The 12083-nt window shown below is 48.0% G+C and overlaps 1 long non-coding RNA gene across 1 annotated transcript; it reads left to right on the forward strand.

Moving 5' to 3' along the window:
* Positions 1-2049: 2049 nt before the first annotated feature.
* On the forward strand, positions 2050-8006 carry LOC122164780. Its single transcript, XR_006170317.1, has 6 exons — positions 2050-2265; positions 4438-4583; positions 6152-6233; positions 6349-6422; positions 7546-7762; positions 7853-8006. It is a non-coding gene; the product is annotated as an uncharacterized LOC122164780 (long non-coding RNA).
* The last annotated feature ends 4077 nt before the right edge of the window (positions 8007-12083 follow it).

The raw sequence follows: 12083 nt of genomic DNA on the forward strand, positions 1-12083 counted from the left end.
TCCGGAACGGTGCGGGCAACGAGAGCCCGGCTGGGTGTGCTGCGCTTTGCTGAGCTGCGCTGTGCTACGCCGCGCTCGCCTCGCCCCGCGCTACGGAGTCCTAAACGCCAGCCCCGCGCCGCCGCGTGACATAGCGCGGAGTGGGGAGGAGCCGCCCGGCGCGGCCCGACCCGGCCCGGCAGGCGGCGCCATAGCACCCGCTCCGCCCGCCCGACGGCTGCGGCCGCTGGGCAGGGGCGTGGCGCCGCCCGGCAACCGTGCTCCCGATTGGGCCGCCCTCCCCGTCGGGCGCCGCCATTGGCTGGAGCGGATGGGGCGCACCGCCTGCACCGTCGGGGCCGCCCGCGCTCCGCTGGTGGCGCCGCCTTGAGGGCGCAGACCGAGCCCGTGTGCTGCAATAGCAGGCATGGCTCAGTGCGTACCTTGCGTTATACTGCTGCTGCTAGTCCTTATGGGGGTGCCCGGGTTAGATCAAAAGCGTTCTGTTTTAATTTAGTTTAATTATAGCCTGAGTACCTCCCAGGGCTGTACTGCTTTAGCAGTATCTTCGCGGCACGGAGGCAGTCGTGTCGGATAGAGCCAGTGCGGCTCAGCCTTGCTGGAAAGGAAAGCACCCTGTATGCATGGTAAGGGATGGTATCTGCTGTTACTTCTCCCTCCATAGCTGTATGCAGCAGAGGGCTGTCGTGTGCCTGGTGCACCTGCTGTGTGCTGCACTGTGCAGGGCAGAGCCACGACTGCAGCCTGGGCTCCCAACTCACTCACTTCCATTCAAAACAGTTTTGAGAAAAGGAGAACTCTAATTACGTCCTAGCTGTATTTTGTCTCAGCATCCCACAAACGATGCACGTTGTTGGTGCTGTGAAGTGGTACGTGATGCTGGAAGGCGTGGTAAGCTCTGCAGCTTGGGTCACTTCAGGTAGTGTGTCATCAAATGAATTGTAGCAGAATCTGGAAAAATCACTAAGACCACCTGGTCCAACTGCCCATCCCCACCACGGCCACTGACCATGTCGCTCAGTGCCCACATGTTTCTGTAACACCTCCAGGGACGGAGACTCCAGAACTTCCCTGGGCAGCCTGTGCCCACGTGTCAAGGCCATGCAGTGTCTGTGCCCATGTTGGATGATGCACAACCTGAGGGTGAGCAGCAAGCCACAACCGCTGGCACAAGGATGCAATCTAACCTGGTTGTGGGCACGAGGATGTCTGAGCAATGCTATATCCTATCTGTGATGACAAATAGTAAATCCATGTCCTATATCAGTGCAGTGATGAGAACTCATTAAGAGCACAGTTGCACAAGCTCCTGTAGGTGGGAGGTGAGGGGTGAATGCTCCGTACCAGCTAAACATCAGTTTGAACGGCGTTGAAAGATGATGCTGGAAAGCTCTTCATTGCGAACACTGCAAGTGAAAAATGCCATGTGTGCATTTTTGAACACCTTCGGTGGCCAAATGCATTGAGCCGAGTGGGGTTTGGTGAGATAACTACAACTGTCCACATTGTTCTGTACTGGGAGGGCAGGAGCAGCCTGGGAGCTGCATGGCTGTGCTGTACTGTAATGTGCCCTGCCAGCTACAGTAGCCCTTTGTATGAGAGGATGATCTAAGCCATTGTTGTGCCCACCCGCACCATAGCAGCAAGCCGGGGCAGCACCAACAGCGGTGCCACCCTGCGTGAAAGATGCTCTAAGCAACATCTGCTGTCCCCAAGCTGTCAGCCCAGCCCTACTGCATGCACCCATCTTGCAGGTTGGAATACAGCTGTTTTCAGAGCTGAGCTGTGGGATAACAAATCTTAGTTCCATGCAGGTCACTAGGGTGCTGCTGTTTGTCCATTATCAGCTCTCTCTCTATCTTACGTGCTCGTGTTAGTCAAATACCATTCTTTGAGGAAAATGACAGAATGAGGAAATTATTTTATCAAAATGTGAAGTAGGTCATTGTTATATCCTGGCTTATCATTTTCCCTGTGATACAAAGAATCTGAATGGGGTGCTGGCCTTGTAGAATGAATGCTTTCTCTTTTTTTTCCTGCAGAAACTTGACAAGCCTGACACGGAGCAAGGCACTGGGCATGACGTGATGCAGTGCTGCTGGTGCAGGGCAGGGTACAGACTGCCCCAGGGGGCTGTCACCGGGGTCCCACTTGTCGTGAAAGCAGCGAACCCACAACTGGAAAGTGGCCATCTCTGATGCTCCCCATGTTCTTCCAAACAGTGAGATCGTGGCAATGATGCTGAGCTGGTCACTGGCTGGAGAGGTGAAAAGGAGGGAAAGGGGAAGTGTGAGGGAGCAAAAGAGGGCAATAAGCCAGGGAAGCAAAGGGAGATTGTGTGAAGGACAACTCTGACCTACCCTGACTCCAGAAGAGTGCTTTTGAGGCTGCTTCTTGACTGCCAGGAGAGAAAAGGGCTGGGGAAGCACAAGATTCTGTTCTTTTTATTATAAACTTCATTTGATGTGTATATATATATATATATACCATATATGTGCCAGGGATTTTTTAGAGAACATGGTCGTCACTCAAAATATCAACCTCAGGCAAGTTTTCACTACGTGGGGAAAAGGTTCAGGAACCAGCACACATTATTAACACAGTAATATCCCCCCACCCCTCCAGCTAAGTTCTGATTGAGAAGGCACTAATATGAGCTCAAAATCAAAATGGATTGCTGAAATCAACCTGAAAGCAAAATAAAACAAAACTAAACAAAGCAGAATTGCTTCAAGCCACTCAAATTCCTAATTAATTCAGAAAACAAATTAACCCTAGCCTCCTATCTGCAGTGCCTCTGCAGGGGAGTCGCTGTGGGAGGTGATCCCTTTATCTCACTTTTAACATCCTTTTCACCCCCCTCAGACCACAGCCACTGGCAGACACTGAGTGTCCTGAGTGCTGTGTGACAGTCTCCAATTTGCCCATCCTAGAGCTTCTCATGGCCCAGGGCTGTCCCACAGCCTGGGGCACAGGGATGGAGCTGTGCTGCAAGGATGGAGCAGTGTCACTGTGCTTCTGCTTACACGGGCTTTTAACATGATGTTTCAGCCTCGGAGTTGCAGAGGCAATCTTGAATGAGGCAGTTAACTCCAAGCCCTAGACTGAACATCTGAGGGGAGAGAAAAGTATAAAAGAGGAAGCTTTGGCAGTGTGCTGCACGCTGGGGCATCCCAAGATGGGCCATGCACATCCTGTGTGGACCAACATCTCAGAAGAGGGGCAGCACCTTCCTCCTGGGAGGCCTCTGCCAGCAGGGCTGGGAGGTAAGGGGCATAGAGACCCTCCTGCCCTAACTGGTTCCTTCTGCACTCACAAGCTGGTTGCTTGCAAAGTCTAAGAAGCGATGGTTGCTCCATGTGTTATCTCTTCTGGAGCCAGACACTTTCTCTTGGTGTCAAACTTGGACAATTCCCATGGGCAGTGCTGAAAAGACTTTTTCCAGTTTTAAAGATCTTCTCTGAAAGCAGTTGCTAGGATCTTGTTAGTGAGGATTAAATACTTGGAACAATACAGCACAAGCGTCAGTTTTACTGGAAGTGAATAGGGCAAACTTTCCTATAAGCCGCCCTACTTACAACCCAGAGGTGCACCACGGGATGGCTTCCACAGCCTCACAATGGAAAGAGCCACAGTTCTCCATGCTGCGTGGCAAAGCAAAGGCAGGAAAGTAAACACCAGGATTCACCAGGTGCAAAGCAAACAGCTCAATAACCCCCACAGTCAAAGCCTGCCCTGCTCCGCTGCTCATAGGTGGAGCTCATAGGTGGAGCACCCAGGTGCCTCCCAGTGCCCAGCCCAAATCCAGCTGCTTTCAGCCTCTCAGCTGCCACAGGTATGTGCAATCAGATATGGAAGCCAGCTGCAACGTGAGCTGTGTTTTCCTTTCAAGCTTCCTCTCTTTACCTTAAATGCTACATCTTCCTCAGCTTTAAGGTTCTCCATGCCTTTGAAAAAGAATGCCAGAGCAAGAAGAACAAACAAAAGGCTGCAGCTCCCCAGCTCCAAGAGCAGAGAAGAGGAGTCCTCACCCAGAAGTGACCTAGGGGCTTTGAACACCAGGCACTGTTAGCTGTAAATGCAGACCACTACAACGTACTCAAGATTTCCAATTGCAGTAAAGGCACTGGGAGCAAGAGATGGATAGGTTGCCAGCTGTGTCAGTATGATAAGACAAGCAAGGACACCAAAGCTTTCATTTGAAAGCAAATTGAAACCTCAGCAGTGACACAGGGCAAATCAGCACATAAGCTGCACATGGAACTCTGAGCAAGGCACTGTGGACAAACGTTTCTTATCTTCAGCTGACGTCAATAGGAATAGCAGCAAAGTGTTTCCTAGAGAGGAGGAGGAGAAAGTCCAAAAGATTTTTCAGCAGTAAAAAAGTGCTTTTTATAAAGCAGTGCTTTATAAAATGTTACTGCTTTTCATTGACAGTGAGCAGACAGAATCACCCACAAGTTCTCCCAGACGTCTGCTTGCTTGTATGGATTTAACAGTGCCATTCCTGCAGGAACGCTGCCTGCTATCTCCACTGCATCCCAAAGACAACCTGGGAAGCAAAGTCTCTCAAGCAGCACAAGGTACAGCTGTGGTAATTACCCACTTGCTCTGATGGTGTGTGAAACAGGACTCTGGGAGAGGCAGGATGTGGTGATTGAGGCTTTCCGCAAGATGATGCTCCCCACAGCCACCTCCCCATTTCTCAGAGTTCCTGCTCCTCCAGCAGCCCATCTTACTGACTTCTGCTTTGCTTTCTAGTTTTATTATTTTCATTAAATCTAATTATCAGAAGAGTGGATGGGGCCCATCTTGGATGGATTTTTTCTTTGTCAGTAGTTTTCATTTTGCCAAGTTTTTTTTTTTTTTTTTTTTTTTTTTTTTTTGCTTTTAAACTCTTTTGATAATAAGAGGCAGGTGACCCAGCAGCAAAAACACTGCTCATCAGCCTGGACAGTTCAGGGGAGGCTTTCTCCCCCCCTGAAAGCCCAGAGGAACGAGCCTATGCTGCTGCAGATCTGGAATTGCACCCAAACCACAGGGAACTGTCCTGAGCATCCCAAAATTTTGCCCAATCTACCGTTAGTATCTGCCTGCTGTTTTTGGGTTGCATTTGCAGAGCGGGGCTTGGGCTGCATGCAGACCCAATGGGTCTTGCTGTTGTGAGTAATGGTGTAAGAGCAGCAGATCCCAGAGGCTAGTCTGCCAGGGGGAACAAAGAGATGGTTATAGGTTTGGGGAGAAAAAATAAGGAAACGAAAAAGAAAAGAGAACAAAGAGCCATTGACAAGAGGCACAAATAAGCTAGGTCTTAAGTGTCATTCCCCATCTGATAAAACAAAAATGTCCAGAGCAACCATTAAGAAAAAAAAAATACCATGCAGGATTAAATATCTGTTTGGCTCTATGCACTGACTGTACACAGAGCTCTTTTTCCTTCTGTGCTCTCAGTTATCTTTCTTCTCGATTAATGTGGATCTGGCCACATACTCATATGCGGATGATGCAGACCCATATTTTGGGAGCTGCCTTTGTGTAGTCTGTACTTTCAGGAGCCTGGAGCAAAGCAAAACAGCAACATGTGTGTGAAGGAAAGGGGAAGGTGCTTGGGCTGATCCTATGAGATGCATCAAAGGGGTAAGGATGAGAGTTTGAGAAGGATTCAAAGCCAGAGACAACTCCAGCAAGGGGTTAAAGATGGCAAGACAGTACTGAATAAAAAATACACAGCAGAAAAGGACAAGTGTGGGGAGTGCCGCTGTGGGCTGCTTGGGGCAAACAGGACATTGGTGACCATCAGGCAGCAAGGAGATGGACGGTGGCCGCCCCTCACTGGGCTGTGAGCAGTGAGGGGGCTGCACGCAATTTGGCTTTGCCATGCCAAAGAGAAGGGGGATAATCCATTCTCCACAGCACGTGGAGGTAAATAAGGAAGAAATAATGAGATTAAAGTGCAGCAAGAGAAGCTCAATACAGCTGTCAGAAAAAACTTCCTAATGGTAAGGACAGCTGCATATTGCAATTGCCTCTTGGGGCCATGGCATCTCCACTGGAGTGAGACGTATGGGGTTGTCAGGAACGGCTGGGTAAAGCTGCATGCATTTCTAGGGAGCAGAGATGTGCTGGTGTTTCTTGATAGTTTCTCTTCCAGCCACACTTTTGGAAAACAATTGAAGGACTGCCAAGGTCAATGGCACTGTGGTGATTTCCACTGGTGACAGACAGAAAGCTAGGTAAGCCCAGTACTCCTTCTCTCTAACCATAGTATTTGTTTGCATGGAAGTAGGTGTACCTGCTCAACATTCCTTTCTCTGTGCACTTCCCTGGCCTCCTCTTCTCATCATGCAGATCACCAGTGTGTCCCTGAAGCACAGGATGTGATGCCCTCTTGGGAACCCAGCTGGGGAAACTGGAATTCAAAGGTGAATAAGTAAAAATGTGGGGTGTTTTATTTTCTTCTTCTTCTTTCTTAATATATACAAAATAGGGACTGAATTCTGCAAACCTATGCGTGGTTACTTCACTGTTAACCCAAGGGTAAACATCCTCACACTCAAGGCCCATCTCCGCTGACTGGAGCTCCCCTTTAAAAGGTCTGTGCTTCCCTATAGCGTGTTCTTCAAAAACCAGATGACAATAAGAAGTCGACTTACTTCAGCAAGGCACCTCTTTCACTTCTCTCACCACATCCATAGGAAAATGGCTGTGCTAAATACACTTTGGGATCAAAGCCCCGTTAAGCAGAATAGATTCCATGCACCAAACCGACAGGCTTCTTGCAGATTTGTTGCTATGGTGCTATTGCCTTGAGAAATTAAAATATCACTCGTCAGCCTCCATGAGAGCCTACCCAGAAAAGTAACCACCACAAATTAATAGAACATTGTTTTGGCCGCAGTCACCGAGCAGTTAATTTGCTTTAAGCTTTAATCATCCTTAACTTCACGTTTGGCTGTTAACCCACAAACTGATCATTAACTGCATGTAATGAATGACTGATTTCTAAAGGATTGTTCCAAAGCAAGTTGCTTTTTCATTTGTTGCCAAATGACTTTAATATCTCCCACCAGCACATGGGTGACCTATTGATTCCCCCATAAGAATCTGAGGTGAAACAGGGAGGTACTTGCAGGTTATCTGCCTATAAACAGGCTGCTCAGAGCTGATAAACTTGATGGGGCTGCATCCCACTTTCCAATTTCACTCAAGCTTCCCAAAGAGGCAGGAGTAACCTGGCTGGGTTGTTGTGGGTCACAGCTGGAGGTCTTTAATCAACATTCCCAGTGAAACAGCAGGAGTTTGGTTGGCCTGAAACCCAAATCAAGATTTCGCTGGTATTTACTTTGGTGCTTGTCCCTTTCATATCACCTGGTTATGGATGAATGTGATGTTGCTGCAGAAATGATCAAATGCCAATTGGACTTCTTGTTTTTTCTTCTCCCTTCAGTTTTAAAATGGCTACAACTGAAATGTTCTAGTGGCAACTCGTTTAGGCTGTTTAGATGTATCTGCTAGTAAATGAAAGGAGCAATTTTTTTGTTTTAGGTAAACAAAATCTTCTGACTCACAGTCCCTATGGTCAGCCACGAGACAATCCTCCTCTCCCATCTTAAGGTCTGTAAGGCCCAAGAAGCTGACTCTGACTCACTGAGGAGGCGTGAGGACTGGGCCATTTCCGCAGTGTGCACCTTTCTTCCTGACAGCGCAGACAGAAGTAAGACGGGAGAAAGCCTGCACCGCACTGGCTCCAGTTTCTCTTCAGGTATCACTGGGCTTTGATTGTTCTCTTTGGTACAAGAATAAGTTAAACTCCTTTTTGTAAGTATCTGTTTGAACTCCCCTGCACTGATAGGCACAGGCATTGGGAAATTTGTATTTAGTACCACCACTGCTGCATCTTTGAACTTAATTTTGGAAGCACCCCTGTCACCCCAGTGAAAGTAAAACACGATATGGAACTAAAAGCTTCCTGCCAGACTTACAATGCTAAGTGCTGCCAGCTTTTTCTGGAGAAGAGTCTTCAGTAAAATATTTTCTAATTGAGGAATGCTGATTCCTTCAAACTGTTGACTTTCTGGTGAGAACCACAAAGGAAAACATGCCCAATATATTTCTCAAATAAAAGTAATGAAGAAAAAATTAGGAATGTCTAATGTGTTTTCATGTTACTGGCATTTATAATGGTGTTTTCTTTATTCAAATGATGCCTGCTATTTAAATAATTTTACTTTCAAGTGAACAAAAAAAACAGCGTGAAAGTATTGAAATGCAATGTTTCAGTTGACTCCCACTGCTTTTTTTGTTGTTTGCCTGCAAACATTTTCCACAGTTTGAGTTTTCAGTTCCTTTTTGTGACCTTAGAGGTATTTCTTCCATTTCAAGTACCTTCTATTTGCAGAAAACAGCAAGCAGATAATTGTGCCCAAGCAAAAAACAGGGTGAAGCTCCAGCTAAGGCAGGCCATGGAAACACCAAGAAAACATTCCCAGTGCCTCAGCACCTGGTGCCATGGCTTCAGTGCACAGCAGGGCTCTGCTGTGGGTTGTTCAGACCAAGCATGCCATGGGCCTCCTGTGAGGAGCTGCCAGCGTGGGGCCCAGCAGGACAAGGAGATGGATAGGAGCAGGCTGAGAACTGGAGGGACAGTCATTTTTTATTTTTTTTTTTCTATGTACATTTATTGAGTTTTCCAGTTGCAGAAATGCAATCAAGTCAATTCATAGTCCGCAGGAAGAATGTCCTGGTGTAACAAAAACACAAGGTTTCCAGTATTCATTTCTACTGCTAAAATCTTGCAGAAAAGTATCTATTACCACGCGCAGGGAGGGAATGTTCTTAACGGGGACAAAGCTCCCAGTGAAATCCTGGATTGTAGCACTGGGACCAAGGCGATGCAGAGGCTGCCACTGCTGCTATTACTGTTTTTAACCCTGCTGTGTCCTGCATCACGGTGGGACCAGCAATACACCAGTAACTTCTGCTGCATTGTGCACTTTTGTAAAGCTGTCTCCTCAGACTACACCAAACTCACATTGGAAAGAGTTTTCCAGATCTCAGTGAGCTCCCAGTTCTGCCAGCAGAGCTGGTAAGAGGGCCTGAGGCAACAAGCCTGACTACAGGGACAGCCACCTCTGTGATTGCAGTTATCATTGCTCCTGAGGGCAATAACCACAATAAAGTGGTTAATAATAATAAACCCAGATCTCCAAGCAGCAGCACTGCTAGCAGCACTCCATGCCTTGGGCCAAGATGTGGAGAAGCTTGGACTGCGAGGTGCTGAGTGCTGGCCTGCAGGGCTGCTGAGCAGTGTGGGGCTGGACACAGGATGCCGGAGTGAGAGTTATCTCAGGACGCCAGGATGCAGGATGTGGGGTGCAAAGCAGAGATGGGAGATGCGTGCTGCAGGATAAGGGGGTGTGCGGATTTCGGGATGTAAGGATGAAGGATACGGGGAAGCAGGGATGCGAGGCTGGAGAGATGGCGAGGCGGCTGAAGGGTTACGGTGGCGGCGGCCGCCCCCTGCTGTCGGTACGGCCACGGTGCCGGTGGCTGTGGGGCCGGAGCTCCTCTGGGAGCTGCCCCGATGCCTCCCGCTGCGCCTGGGATCGGCACCCGCTGCCTGCAGAGCCGCGCCCCTTCTGCCCCGCGATAGCCGCTTCCCGCCAGCCGGCCCCCTGCTTTGGCCCGGTTTTGCAAGATGCTGACGGATCCTTGTGTTTTTTGGTTTTTTTTCCCCACCTTTGTGCCAACACTTGGAGACAAAGGAGCGCGCATTTTCCGTGCAAGCTGTCCCGCGGTGCCGTCGGGTTACTGATTTATCCCATTAGCTTAGAGGTCAGAGTAGCACAATCAGGGGCTATTTGTCCACTAGCTGGAGTCACTCACGGCTGACAAAACCGTCCTCATTTCCAGCTCCCTGCAGCTGTGTGAGAATCAGTGCTGCGAGTAGGAATGGTGCCTGAGCCCTCTGCACCCCTTTTCCCAACTGCAGATCATCCTGAATAAGGCAGCACAGCGAACCTGTGCCTACAGGCAGCTCGGTGGCTCCAGCTCTCCTTTCCCAGGGACCGCTGGGACACCTGCACAGCTCTGCACTGTCACCAGCCACCTGTGGTGGGGCTACTTTCTTATCCCTTTACTGCCTATTTTTGTTTTCTATTAAGAAAAAAGAAAGAAAAAAGAAAAAAAAAAAAAAAAGAAGAAAAAGAAAAAAGAAATAGTACACTTTCACTATTATCAGAAATGTCCCAATATAGTTACAAACAGGCTGTGCTGTACTAATTTCTTAATCTCCTCTAGGATGAACTAAAAACTTACTCATGTGATTACCCAGTTCTCATCAAATATACACAGGACCAACCCCTAGGACTGGTACATGCAGTACAGCATGTTTTCCATGGCTGTTCTGTGCCACTTGTGCAGTGGTAGCAGCACAGCTGGTGAGAACCAGGCGAGCACGTCTCTCAAGTTTCACATCTCTGTCAACCACTTCAGGGGGCTTTTTAGGCAGCCGAAAACTGGTGCTTGGAAAAAAAAAAAAAAAAAAAACAACAACAAACCTGCTCACAAAGAGCAGGAGGAAATTATGCCAAGGCAGAGGTGAAATCATCCCAGGGCAGAGGTGTGGAAGTCGCCCCTGCACTCTACAAGCAGATTGTTCAGGCACCACACTGCAGAAAAAGAAATGTGTTATTCCATGGATCTTTAATTTTTATCCATTTTTTTATTGGCAGAGCCTGATATTTTCCAGCAGAGTTGTAAACCATCTGTCATGAATTCAAGGCAACTGACAACAGGGTTGATTTTCTTAACTGCCTTTCCCCTACAGATAACCCAGAGGTCCCCCCAGGGCCTGAAGACAATAGGTTGCAAACTGTTGGCATTGATAGATAGGCTTCCTCCCCCTCCGTTCAGCCTGGAAAAGTGTTTGCCTGTCTTGTTGCTTAAACAAATCAAATGTTCCAACCCCAAACAATGCTAGAGCTAATAATGGAAACAGGGACTGCTTTAGGGTTTGAGTCTCCTGCTTCCTGGTCCTTTCCATTCCCACCCCTCTGCTCCATCCAGCACTGAGATTGCATTTCATTTAATTATGAAGTGTGTGCACATGTGTGGCAAGGAATTACAGAAACCATTCCAAAGATACCAGTGTCTTGAGCTGTGGCATTGGTGCAGGATTTAAACTGGCAAGGTGGAGAATTAGTCTTCTAGAGAAGAAAAACCAACAAATCACCGTATGCCTTTCCCTCACCTGGCTGACTCCATCTGATCAATGATCTCTGTATTTGCTCCCAGAGATGGGACCCAGTCATAGGAAAAACCATGGCTGCAGCACCAGTGTGAATACAGAAATACAGAAGCAGGGACATGTTTACTGCTGCATGCTCCTGGTGGCAAGCTTGGCTTACAGCTCCCGCACCCGTGTGCCAAAGTACCTGTGGTACAGACGTGTTAAAACCCTTGCACCACAAAATACTGGATCTGTTTTGAGGGTGAGAAAGCATCTGACTAGCAAACTAGCTATGTATGTTTTGTCCTGGCTCTGTTAAAAACCTCCTTTCTAACAGAATATGGGAAGTAATGAAACTGCCTGCAGTAAAATACCTGATAAGCCTTTCCTCTTCTACAGAGAGGGTAAATACATGTAATTTTCCAATTAGCTCTTGCTCTGAGCAATTATGTTGATCAAATAATTGAATAAGTGACAGGAATGTGAATTCTGGAGACAGTTAATTTCCTTCATCTGCCAGTTTATAGCTTGACTTGCATGAACACATAAACCAGGCCAACGTGTTATTTATAACTTTGGAAGAACAACTAACAGACATGAAGAGCTATGTTTTTGGTGTACTGAGATGAAGGTTTCTGCTAGTAAATTACAATAATAGCATAAAAAGTGAGTTTGCTGTTTATAGCCAGCATGTGGGACAGGAAGGATGTGGGGCTTGCAGATGAAACAGTGAGTAAGGTCAGAGGCAGTGCTAGCAGGGCTGGAAGTGGTGCTGATAACTGTAGGGGGCAGAGGGGCAGCTAAAGCCTTACTGTCATGTTTGGTGACGCATGGCATTTGTGCTGCCCTAGGG

The sequence above is a fragment of the Centrocercus urophasianus genome, unplaced genomic scaffold, assembly GCF_019232065.1.
Source record: "Centrocercus urophasianus isolate 14NV4802_14NV808 unplaced genomic scaffold, USGS_Curo_1.0 seq_10, whole genome shotgun sequence".
Lineage (NCBI taxonomy): Eukaryota > Metazoa > Chordata > Aves > Galliformes > Phasianidae > Centrocercus > Centrocercus urophasianus.